Below are 11678 nucleotides of genomic sequence, written 5' to 3'. Positions count from 1 at the left end.
GTCTGTTACAATCACATCACCAAATAACTGATTAAAACACACTATTTTGCAAAGAAGGTCAACCATAGCCTCAACAGCACTCTGTAAGGTAGCACCATGGTGTAGCCGGTGGACAGCTCGCTTCCGTCCTCCTCTGGGTACATTGACTTTAATACAAAACCTAGGAAGCTCATGGTTCTCACACCATTCCATAGACTTACACAGTAATTATGACAACTTCCGGAGGACGTCCTCTAGCCTATCAGAGCTCTTGCAAGATTAACTGACATGTTGTCCACCCAATCAAAGGATCAGATAATGAATCTAGTAATGAAAGCATAAACTACAGATAGCTAGCACTGCAGTGTATAAAATGTGGTGAGTAGTTGACTCAAAGAGAGAGAAAGACAATAGTTGAACAGTTTTGAGCAAATTAATTTCCTCCAAAATGAAGGAGAAGCAAGAGAAAATGAAGGAGAAGCAGTTTCACTTACTTAGCTAGCAAATACAGCTGGCTAGTTTATCCTACTGAAACACCCGGCTCAAACAGAGGGATGCTATGTTAGCTAGCTGACTATGAATTTCCAACACAGCACTGGAACTCTTCCCAGTCAAGGTAAGCTTTTGGTATTGTTAATTTATTGCCACTGAGACCTGCCGGTGTAACTGCTTACTGACTGTACACTAACGTTACTGCATGATTGTAGCGGGTTTACTAACCTGCTAGTTCTATTAGCTATGCTGACTATGACGTTATTTTACTTAATATGGTGACAACGATGTAGGCTGTGTGTAGTGGTTTGGCTTGTCCACAAGCCAAGGGAAAAGAAGGAATACAACGTGGCTGTTATGAGAGTGAACTCTGTTTGAGCGTGATCAGGTCTGTATTCATCCCGCCGATTCTGTTGAAAAACATTTCTTAAATGGAAGCAAACGGAACAAAATGGGGATAAACATACCTGAATTTGTCCAATAGAAATTGTTGGACTAATGATTACACCCTATATCGGCTAGATGCAGGCAAGAGTGTGCAACGCAGTATTGAATGTCACTGTCTGTCACCTCAAATTTGTCTCTCGACCTGTGCACCTACGTTGTAAACTTTCGTTCATAGGCTAGGTTGTATCAACCTCATGATGGGTACAGGGAAAATTCAAGTATCATGTAGTAGCCTAAACCTATCAACGTTACATTGAACTGGGTGAATGGAATATGAATGACAGTCATCCAATATGTTGTAATAGAAATAAGGACAAGCTCATGAAAAAAAAAGTGTTCTCCCTCATCACAGTACTGACCGCCACTGGAATGGGCCAACGCCAGGTCTGCCAGTCTGCAAACAGATAACCAGGCATAAGCAGAGAGTGCGCTTATTGGAGTAGGTTTACATTATCTACTTACCTTAGTGTGTTCAATGTCCAAGCTAGGTAACAAACAAAGAGGTGTAATGGGTTCGCACTCAAAAATATGTCGCATAAAGCTTACCTCATTATTCAATGTTTTAAATTTTTTGCTGCATAGGGATAGAGTACACAGACGTTTCAGATTTACAGCCTTCTTCAGTGTTTAGGTACAATGTTATTTAATTCAAAACAGCTTTAGTAAAGAACAGATGAGCAGCAGCTGCTTCTAATCAGGGTTGCCACTCCTCTGTCAATCATGGACGCAAAACCTTGTATACAAATTATTTACAAAAAGATAGAGAACTATAGGGTATGGGAGCGGGCACGAAGGGCAACTCACAAATAATCGCCACAGGTATCTGCTCAGCTAAATACATCACATCAATTCGTAAGATACCCCAGCACAAAGGACATCAGGCATAGCCGTTCATAAATATGTGAGACGAACTCATAAACGATATGCAAAATCTGATATGGACAGTGTTCTTGTTTAAGGTAACAAGGCTACTTAGATAGCTAGCTAACATCGTCTGTATTCAGACTGTTTTGCACTGAAAGGAATCTTGTTAACAATAGCTACATTATGTTGATATACTGCATAAAACCCACATGATGTCCAAATGCCTTTATTTCAACTAGCTAACGTTAGCTAGCTAGCTAAAGCTAGATATGCAGATTGTTGACACGGTAGTGTGTTTGGTTTGTTGATGATAATGCTAGCTAGCTAGGTAGTCAACAGCATTTTTTTCCCAGGACCACCCATATAGTTCTAACATTTGGTACAGTAACATCACACAAATATGTATTTCTCAGGGAGATACTGCTGGAGACACTCTGCTTTTGAGGAAACCTTCGCCTGTCCAAGTTGTGGTTGTGCAAACCCCAATTTTGAAATAGAGGTAAGAAATGTTGCATGCTTATTTTTTATGCTTTGTGATTTAATAATTATTTGGTTGATAATCGACCAAGTTAGTTAACTATGTTTGCCTGTTCAGCACATTGCCTGCCTATATACAGTATTGATTCCTACATATCCAACGTAGTCAGTCAAGTAAACAATGTCTCATCTGCATGTCATATGGGCCATGCAGTCACCATCAACCCTCTTTTGACTACAGCTAAATGGACATTACTACCACGTCCATGGAGGAGCGCGTACAACATCACACTACCGTTCTCCACCGTCTCGGGACCGCCATGGATCAGGTGATGGCAACGATGGAGAGATGGGAGAGGGATGGCCTGCCTACCCCTGCACCCACCATGTACCAACCGGCGCCATCCGGGCCCAGCGGTATTCAGCTCGCGCTCCTGATGGAGTACGATGGGACGGCTGCCGGGTGCAAGGGTTTCCTGCTCCAGCTGGAGCTGTACCTGGCAACCGTTCACCCGGCTCCTTCGGGAGGGGAGATCATGAACGCCCTCGTCTCCTGCCTGTCCAGCAAAGCTCTGGAGTGAGCCAACGCGGTCTGGGAGGGACCAGACTCAGCGAGGGACAACTACCCAGAGTTCACCTGCCGCTTCCGGGCCGTGTTCGACCATCCCCCGGAGGGGCGAGCGGCGGGTGAGCGTCTGTTCCATCTACGGCAGGAGACGAGGAGCGCCCAAGACTTCGCGCTGGAGCTCCGGACCTTGGCTGCCGGCTCGAGGTGGAACAACAGGGCCTTGATTGACCACTATAGGTGCAGCCTACGTGAGGACGTCCGCAGGGAGCTAGCCTGCAGATACGCTACCCTCACCCTGGACCAGCTAGTGGACATGTCCATCAGGTTGGATAACTTGCTGGCTACCCGCGGGCGTCCGGATCGGGTCCTGTTGGTTCCACCCCCCAGCACCTCCGCTCCAACCCCCATGGAGTTAGGAGGTGCTGCAGCGAGGGAGATCGGAGGAGGAGCCTCCTCCTGCACCGGATGTGGTCGGAGAGGGCACACTGGCGACTGGTGTTGGAGAGGCTCATCTGGGAGTCGAGACGGCAGGCCGAGCCCTGTTTGCACACCCCAGGTGAGTCAGCACCAGGCTCACCCAGAGCCCCCTGTTGGTCACATGTATGTGTTAATTTCTTTCCCTGAGTTCTTTCCCCATTCTTAGCATAAGGCACTAGTCGATTCAGGCGCAGCAGGGAATTTTATGGACCGTGGTTTTGCGCATAGGTTAGGGATTCAACAGTATCAGATGGACAAACCCTTTCAGGTGCACTCCCTAGATAGTCAACCATTAGGGTTAGGGGTGGTCAGGGAGCCCACGGCTCCACTGGACATGGTTACGCGGGGGGATCATGAGGAAATAATTATTTTTTTCCTCATTGATTCTCCTGCGTTTCCGGTGGTGCTGGGGATTCCCTGGTTGGCCTTTCACAACCCCACTATTTCGTGGCAACAGAGGGCTCTAAAGGGGTGGTCAGAGGAGTGCTCAGGCAGGTGTGTGGGAGTTTCAGTGCAACGACGGTGGAGAGTCCAGACCAAGTCCCCACCGTGCGCATTCCCCCCGAGTATGCCTATTTGGCTATCGCCTTCTGTAAAAAGAGGGCGACCAAATTACCACCCCACGAGGGGATTGTGCGATAAACCTCCAGGTAGACGCCGCACCTCCCAAGAGTCACGTGTATCCCCTGTCCCAGGAGGAGATGGTGGCTATGGAAACATATGTCTCTGAATCTCTGAGGCAGGGGTACATTCGGCTCTTCATTTCACCCGCCTCCTCGAGTTTCTTTTTTGTGAAGAAGAAGGGAGGAGGGTTGCGTCCGTGCATTGACTATAGAGGTCTAAATTCGATTACGGTGGGGTAAAGTTACCCGCTACCTCTCATCGCTACGGCGACGGAGTCATTCCACGGAGCACGCTTCTTCACAAAATTGGATCTCAGGAGCGCGTATAACTTGGTGCTTATCCGGGCGGGAGATGAGCGGAAGACCAGCGTTTAGTACCACATCCGGCCATTATGAGTACCTTGTCATGCCGTATGGGTTGAAGAATGCTCCAGCCGTCTTCCAATCATTTGTAGACGAGATTCTCAGGGACCTGCACGGGCAGGGTGTGGTGGCTTATATCAATGACATTCTGATATATTCCACCACACGCGCCGCGCATGTGTCTCTGGTGCGCAGAGTACTTGGGCGACTGTTGGAGCATGACTTATACGTCAAGGCTGAGAAATGCATGTTCTTCAAACAGTCCGTCTCCTTCCTGGGGTATCGCATTTCCACATCAGGGGTGGAAATGGAGTGTGACCACATTTCGGTCGTGCGTAATTGGCCGACTCCCACCATGGTGAAGGAGGTGCAGCGGTTTTTAGGGTTTGCCAATTACTACCGGAGGTTTATCCGGGGTTTTCGGCAGGTGGCTGCTCCCATTACCTCACTGCTGAAAGGAGGGCCGGTGCGTCTGCGGTGGTCGGCTGAGGCGGACAGAGCTTTTGATCGCTTGAAGTCTCTGTTTACCGAGGCTCCCGTATTGGCTCATCCGGATCCCTCTTTGGCATTCATGGTGGAGGTGGACGCGTCCGAGGCTGGGGTAGGAGCCGTGCTCTCACAGAGCTCGGGCATGCCACTGAAGCACCGCCCCTGCGCTTTCTTTTTGAGGAAGCTCAGCCCGGCGGAGCGAAACTATGACGTGGGGGACCGGGAGTTGCTAGCTGTCGTAAAAGCTCTGAAAGTGTGGAGACATTGGCTCGAGGGGGCCAAACACCCTTTCCTCATCTGGACTGACCACCGTAATCTGGAGTACATCCGGGCGGCGAGGAGACTGAACCCTCGTCAGGCAAGGTTGGCCATGTTTTTCACCAGATTTAGATTTACAATCTTGTATAGACCAGGTTCCCAGAACACTAAGGTAGACGCACTGTCCTGTCTGTATGATACGGAGGAACGGTCCATCGAGCCCACCCCCATACTTCCAGCCTCTTATCTGGTGGCGCCGGTGGTGTGGGAGGTGGATGCGGACATCGAGCAGGCATCTCGTTCGGAGCCTACTCCGCCTCAGTGTCCTGCAGGACGGAGGTATGTCCCGCTTGGTGTCCGCGATAGATTGATTCGGTGGGCGCATACGTTACCTTCCTCTGGTCATCCAGGTACCGTGAGGGAAAAAAGTATTTGATCCTCTGCTGATTTTGTACGTTTGCCCACTGACAAAGAAATGATCAGTCTATACTTTTAATGGTAGGTTTATTTGAACAGTGAGAGACAGAATAACAACAAAAAAATCTAGAAAAACGCATGTCAAAATGTTTTACAATTGATTTGCATTTTAATGAGGGAAATAAGTATTTGACCCCCTCTCAATCAGAAGGATTTCTGGATCCCAGGTGTCTTTTATACAGGCAACGAGCTGAGATTAGGAGCACACTCTTTAACCCCTGGTTGGGCTCCGTCCCGCATCCAGCGAAAAATCCTATCGCCATTAGCATAACAAAATGTAATATATATATTTTTTCAAATATAGGACTATGTTATATCGTTTTATAGATACACCTCTCCTGAATCGAACCACGTTGTCCGATTTCAAAAAGGCTTTACAGCAAAAGCAAAACATTAGATTATGTTAGAGGAGTATATCGTAAAAGTAGCCACATAGCCATTTTCCGACCAACCACATGCATCACAAATAACCAAAAAACAGCTAAATGCAGCACTATCCTTTGACAATCTTCATCAGATGACACACCTAGGACATCATGTTACACAATACATGCATTCTTTTGTTCGATAAAGTTCATATTTATATATAAAAACAGCATTTTACATCGGCGCGTGACGTTGACTAACTATTTTCCCTCAAATGCATCCGGTGAAACAGCGCTACAATTTATTAAATTACTATTCGAAAACATTTTTAAAATGTAATATTGTCATTCTAAGATTTATAGATGAATATCTCTTGAAAGCACCTGTAATGCCAGATTTAAAAATAACTTTACTGGGTAATCACACTTTGCGATAAAAGGGGATGCGATACTAAAAAAAAAAATAGGCTACCGTTACAGGTCAGCGCCATCTTGGAACAATCGCATATCAAATCTACTCTTGTATACTATTGTCAATAATCCCTTACCTATGATTATCTTTATCAGAAAGCACTTCCAGCAATCCCAGGTCCACAACAAATTTATTTTCGTTCGAAAAAGTTAATCCTTTACGTCCCAATAGCTTGTTCTTGTTAGCGCGTTCTGAAGGCTGCTCCAAAACTTCTGTCGGCTGCGGGACTTCTCTCTCAACAAAATGCATTTTTTTAAAATGTAGGTTCGTTCAAACATGTCAAACGTTGTATAACATAAATCTTTAGGGCCTTTTTCAACCAGAGCTCCAATAAGATTCAAGGGGGACGATTGCATTGTGTTTCAAAACGTTTCGAAAGGCGAGGGTAGCCAGGGGCGCCGGCGTCATAATGGTGATGCCCTCTCCGTGTGACCACGTTCCACTGCGTCTCATTCATTCAGTTTTCACAGTAGAAGGCTCAAACCACTTTGTAAAGACTGGGGACATCTAGTGGAAGCAATAGGAAGTGCTCAATGAACCACTGCTCACGGTGTGATTTATAGGCAAGGTGCTGAAGTTGAGTCCGCAATTCAGAATTCCACATCCTGTTACGATCGGTCTCGGGGTTTTGACTGCCATATGAGTTCTGTTATACTCACAGACACCATTCAAACAGTTTTAGAAACTTTAGGGTGTTTTCTATCCACAAGTATTAATTATATGCATATCCTAGCTTCTGAGTTTGAGTAGGAGGCCGTTTAAAATGGGCACGAATTATTTTCAAAAATCGCTGTAGCGCCCCCTATCCTAGGTGACCATCAAGAGGTTAAGGGAGTGCTCCTAATCTCAGTTTGTTACCTGTATAAAAGACACTTGTCCACAGAAGCAATCTATCAATCAGATTCCAAACTCTCCACCATGGCCAAGACCAAAGAGCTCTCCAAGGATGTCAGGGACAAGATTGTAGACCTACACAAGGCTGGAATGGGCTACAAGACCATCACCAAGCAGCTTGATGAGAAGGTGACAACAGTTGGTGCGATTATTCGCAAATGGAAGAAACACAAAATAACTGTCAATATCCCTTGGCCTGGGGCTCCATGCAGATCTCACCTCGTGGAGTTGCAATGATCATGAGAACGGTGAGGAATCAGCCCAGAACTACACAGGAGGATCTTGTCAATGATCTCAAGGTAGCTGGGACCATAGTCACCAAGAAAACAATTGGTAACACACTACGCCGTGAAGGCCTGAAATCCTGCAGCGCCCCTGCTCAAGAAAGCACATATACATGCCCGTCTGAAGTTTGCCAATGAACATCTGAATGATTCAGAGGACAACTGGGTGAAAGGGTTGTGGTCAGATGAGACCAAAATGGAGCTCTATGGCATCAACTCAACTCTCCGTGTTTGGAGGAGGAGGAATGCTGCCTATGACCCCAAGAACACCATCCCCACCGTCAAACATGGAGGTGGAAACATTATGCTTTGGGGTGTTTTTCTGCTAAGGGGACAGGACAACTTCACCGCATCAAAGGAACGATGGATGGGGCCATGTACCGTCAAATCTTGGGTGAGAACCTCCTTCCCTCAGCCAGGGCATTGAAAATGGGTTGTGGATGGGTATTCCAGCATGACAATGACCCAAAACACACGGCCAAGGCAACAAAGGAGAGGCTCAAGAAGAAGCACATTAACCTGTTATGGCTAGGGGGCAGTATTTTCACGGCCGGATAAAAAACGTACCCGATTTAATCTGATTATTACTCCTGCCCAGAAACTAGAATATGCATATAATTATTAGCTTTGGATAGAAAACACTCCAAAGTTTCTAAAACTGTTTGAATGGTGTCTGTGAGTATAACAAAACTCATTTGGCAGGCCAAAACCTGAGAAGATTCCATGCAGGAAGTGCCCTGTCTGACAATTTCTTGGCCTTCTTGATTATCTCTATCCATTACAGGGGATCTCTGCTGTTACGTGACACTTCCTATGGCTCCCATGGGCTCTCAGAAGGCGGCAAAAAGCTGAATCGTGGCTTTGCAGGCTCTGGCTGAAAAAAAGTAGCGCGTTTGGATAGTGGCTGGTCACAGTACTGTGAGACTCAGGCTCGTGCCCGAGTCGACCCCATGCTTTATTTTCTTTCGTCTTTTTACCTAAACGCAGATTCCCGGTTGGAATATTATCGCTTTTTTACGAGAAAAATGGCATAAAAATAGATTTTAAACAGCGGTTGACATGCTTCGAAGTACGGTAATGGAATATTTAGAAATCTTTTGTCACGAAATGCACCATGCTCGTGACCCTTATTTACACTTCGGATAGTGTCTTGAACGCACGAACAAAACGCCGCTATTTGGATATAAGAATGGATTATTTTGGACCAAACCAACATTTGTTATTGAAGTAGAAGTCCTGGGAGTGCATTCTGACGAAGAACAGAAAAGGTAATAACATTTCAACAACCCAGCATTGGGTCAATATTGGACAAGCAAAGAATTGGGTTAATTCAACCCAGCGAATTTGGGTTGTGCGTCTAACCCACCTCCTTGTGTTGATCACTTGACCCAACTTCTGGGTAAATTAGACTATATTGCTGGGTTAAAACAACTCAGTGTGTTGGATGTGACATAAAACCAGCACATTGGTTTGGGGATTGACCCAGCAGCTGGGTAATTCTTAATGTAATTCTTGAGTTATGTTCAGTGTCATCCTAATTTCAATTTTGCTTTAATATTATTGCCTTTTCTACCATCCCATAATATCCTACACACACGATCAAGATAGAATGTTGAATTTCAAATAATTTATTTACATTTACTGCATTTCAGAACATACATGACGTAGAGAATATACAAGAATATATACTTTTTTTAAACAGCACGTTGAAACAAAGCCATATTTTCTAAATATATATTATTTCACAAGATAAGATTTCATAAAATAGGTTTGATTATTATGATTAATTTATTATTTAATGAACCAAACAGTCCAAACATCAGACTAAAACCTCAGTCGAACTTGTTGTGCACACTCAGATTGCAATCTGAGAAAAACAAAGCATTCGTGCGTGTGACACTTTCTGTCTTAAGTCTTAACACACTAATTAAGGTGACAGCACACACACACACACACACACACACCATGCCGTTTTGCCATACAATAACGGTCTACATTTGGGTCGAGTTAAAACATTGTTACACAGAACAAATGTAAAATATTACATTTTAATGTCACTCTACAAAGGACATGGAGTAATGACTCATTACTTAACTGTATTTCATTCATTATAAACTTCTCATAATCCCCAAAATGTAACATTTGTATTTAAAATAAATTATTGCAATAGAATGAAAGCGTACCAGAACGTGGCTTCAATAGTTGAACTAAAGACAAACAAGCCACATACCGTACTGTAGGCAAAAATGCAGGCACAAATGCATAAAAAAACAAGAGTAAATTTAAGAGACCCTTAGATAGTGATGTAAGAGCATATTAGCAATGGAATATGAAGGGGAAGGGGATACCTAGTCAGTTGCAGAACTGAAAACATTCAACCGAAATGTGTCTTCCTCATTTAACCCAACCCATCTGAATCAGAGAGACACTCATGGCTCAACAATCCATTGATCTGTTCATTCACAGGAACACAAACACATAAGCCAGAGGACTGTGCTTCCTCCTGTCACTTCTCACACTACATACAAGAGCAGATACTTATCCACTATTGTTCAGTGGAAAAAAAGACATGGTCCCAACAGTCTTACTGTGGGGGATTCTGTTCCTGGCAGCTGATACACCGTGGTCTGTAGGAATTCCCATGCTGGGGCACAGTGGGAGAGCTGATATCAAATACATATCGGACCAGTCAAAAGTTTGGACACACCTACTCATTCAAGGGTTTTTCTTTATTTGTACTATTTTCTACATTGCAGAATAATAGTGAAGACATGAAAACTATGAAATAACACATCATGTAGTAACCAAAACAGTGCTAAACAAATCAAAATATATTTTATATTTTAGAGTCTTCAAAGTAGCCACCCTTTGCCTTGATGACAGCTTTGCTGGCATTCCCTCAACCAGCTTCATCTGTACTGCTTTTCCAACAGTCTTGAAGGAGTTTCCACATATGCTGAGCACTTGTTGGCTGCTTTTCCTTCACTCTGTGGTCCAACTCATCCCAAATCATCTCAATTGGGTTGAGGTCAGGTGATTGTGGAGGCCAGGTCATCTGATGCAGCACTCCATCACTCTCCTTCTTGGTCAAATAGCCCAAACCCAGCCTGGAGGTGTGTTGGGTCATTGTCCTGTTGAAAAACAAATGATAGTCCCACTAAGCGCAAACCAGATGGGATGGTGTATCGCTGCAGAATGCTTTGGTAGCCATGCTGGTGAAGTGTGCTTTGAAATCTAAATAAATCATAGACAGTGTCACCAGCAAAGCACCCCCACACCATCACACCACCTCCTCCATTCTTCATGGTGGGAACCACACATGCAGAGATCATCCTTTCACCTATTCTCAGTCGTACAAAGACACAGCGGTTGGAACCAAAAATCTTAAATATGGACTCATCAGACCAAAGGACAGATTTCCACCGGTCTAATGTCCATTGCTCGTGTTTCTTGGCCCAAGCAGGTCTCTTCTTTATATGGGTGTCCTTTAGTAGTGATTCTTTGCAGCAATTCAACCATGAAGGCCTGATTCACACAGTCACACATTCATACAACTCATCCAGAACGCCGCAGCCCGTCTGGTGTTCAACCTTCCCAAGTTCTCTCACGTCACCCCGCTCCTCCGCTCTCTCCACTGGCTTCCAGTCGAAGCTCGCATCCGCTACAAGACCATGGTGCTTGCCTACGGAGCTGTGAGGGGAACGGCACCTCCGTACCTTCAGGCTCTGATCAGGCCCTACACCCAAACAAGGGCACTCCGTTCATCCACCTCTGGCCTGCTCGCCTCCCTACCTCTGAGGAAGCACAGATCCCGCTCAGCCCAGTCAAAACTGTTCGCTGCTCTGGCACCCCAATGGTGGAACAAGCTCCCTCACGACGCCAGGACAGCGGAGTCAATCACCACCTTCCGGAGACACCTGAAACCCCACCTCTTCAAGGAATACCTGGGATAGGATAAAGTAATCCTTCTAACCCCCCCTTAAAAGATTTAGATGCACTATTGTAAAGTGGTTGTTCCACTGGATATTATAAGGTGAATGCACCAATTTGTAAGTCGCTCTGGATAAGAGCGTCTGCTAAATGACTTAAATGTAAATGTAAACAGTTGATGTCTGTTACTTGAACTCTGTGAAGCATTTATTTGGGCTG

This window comes from Salmo salar, chromosome ssa25 (assembly GCF_905237065.1).
Source record: "Salmo salar chromosome ssa25, Ssal_v3.1, whole genome shotgun sequence".
NCBI lineage: Eukaryota > Metazoa > Chordata > Actinopteri > Salmoniformes > Salmonidae > Salmo > Salmo salar.
The sequence above is the reverse complement of the archived record's forward strand: the minus strand, read 5'-3'. Positions refer to the sequence as shown.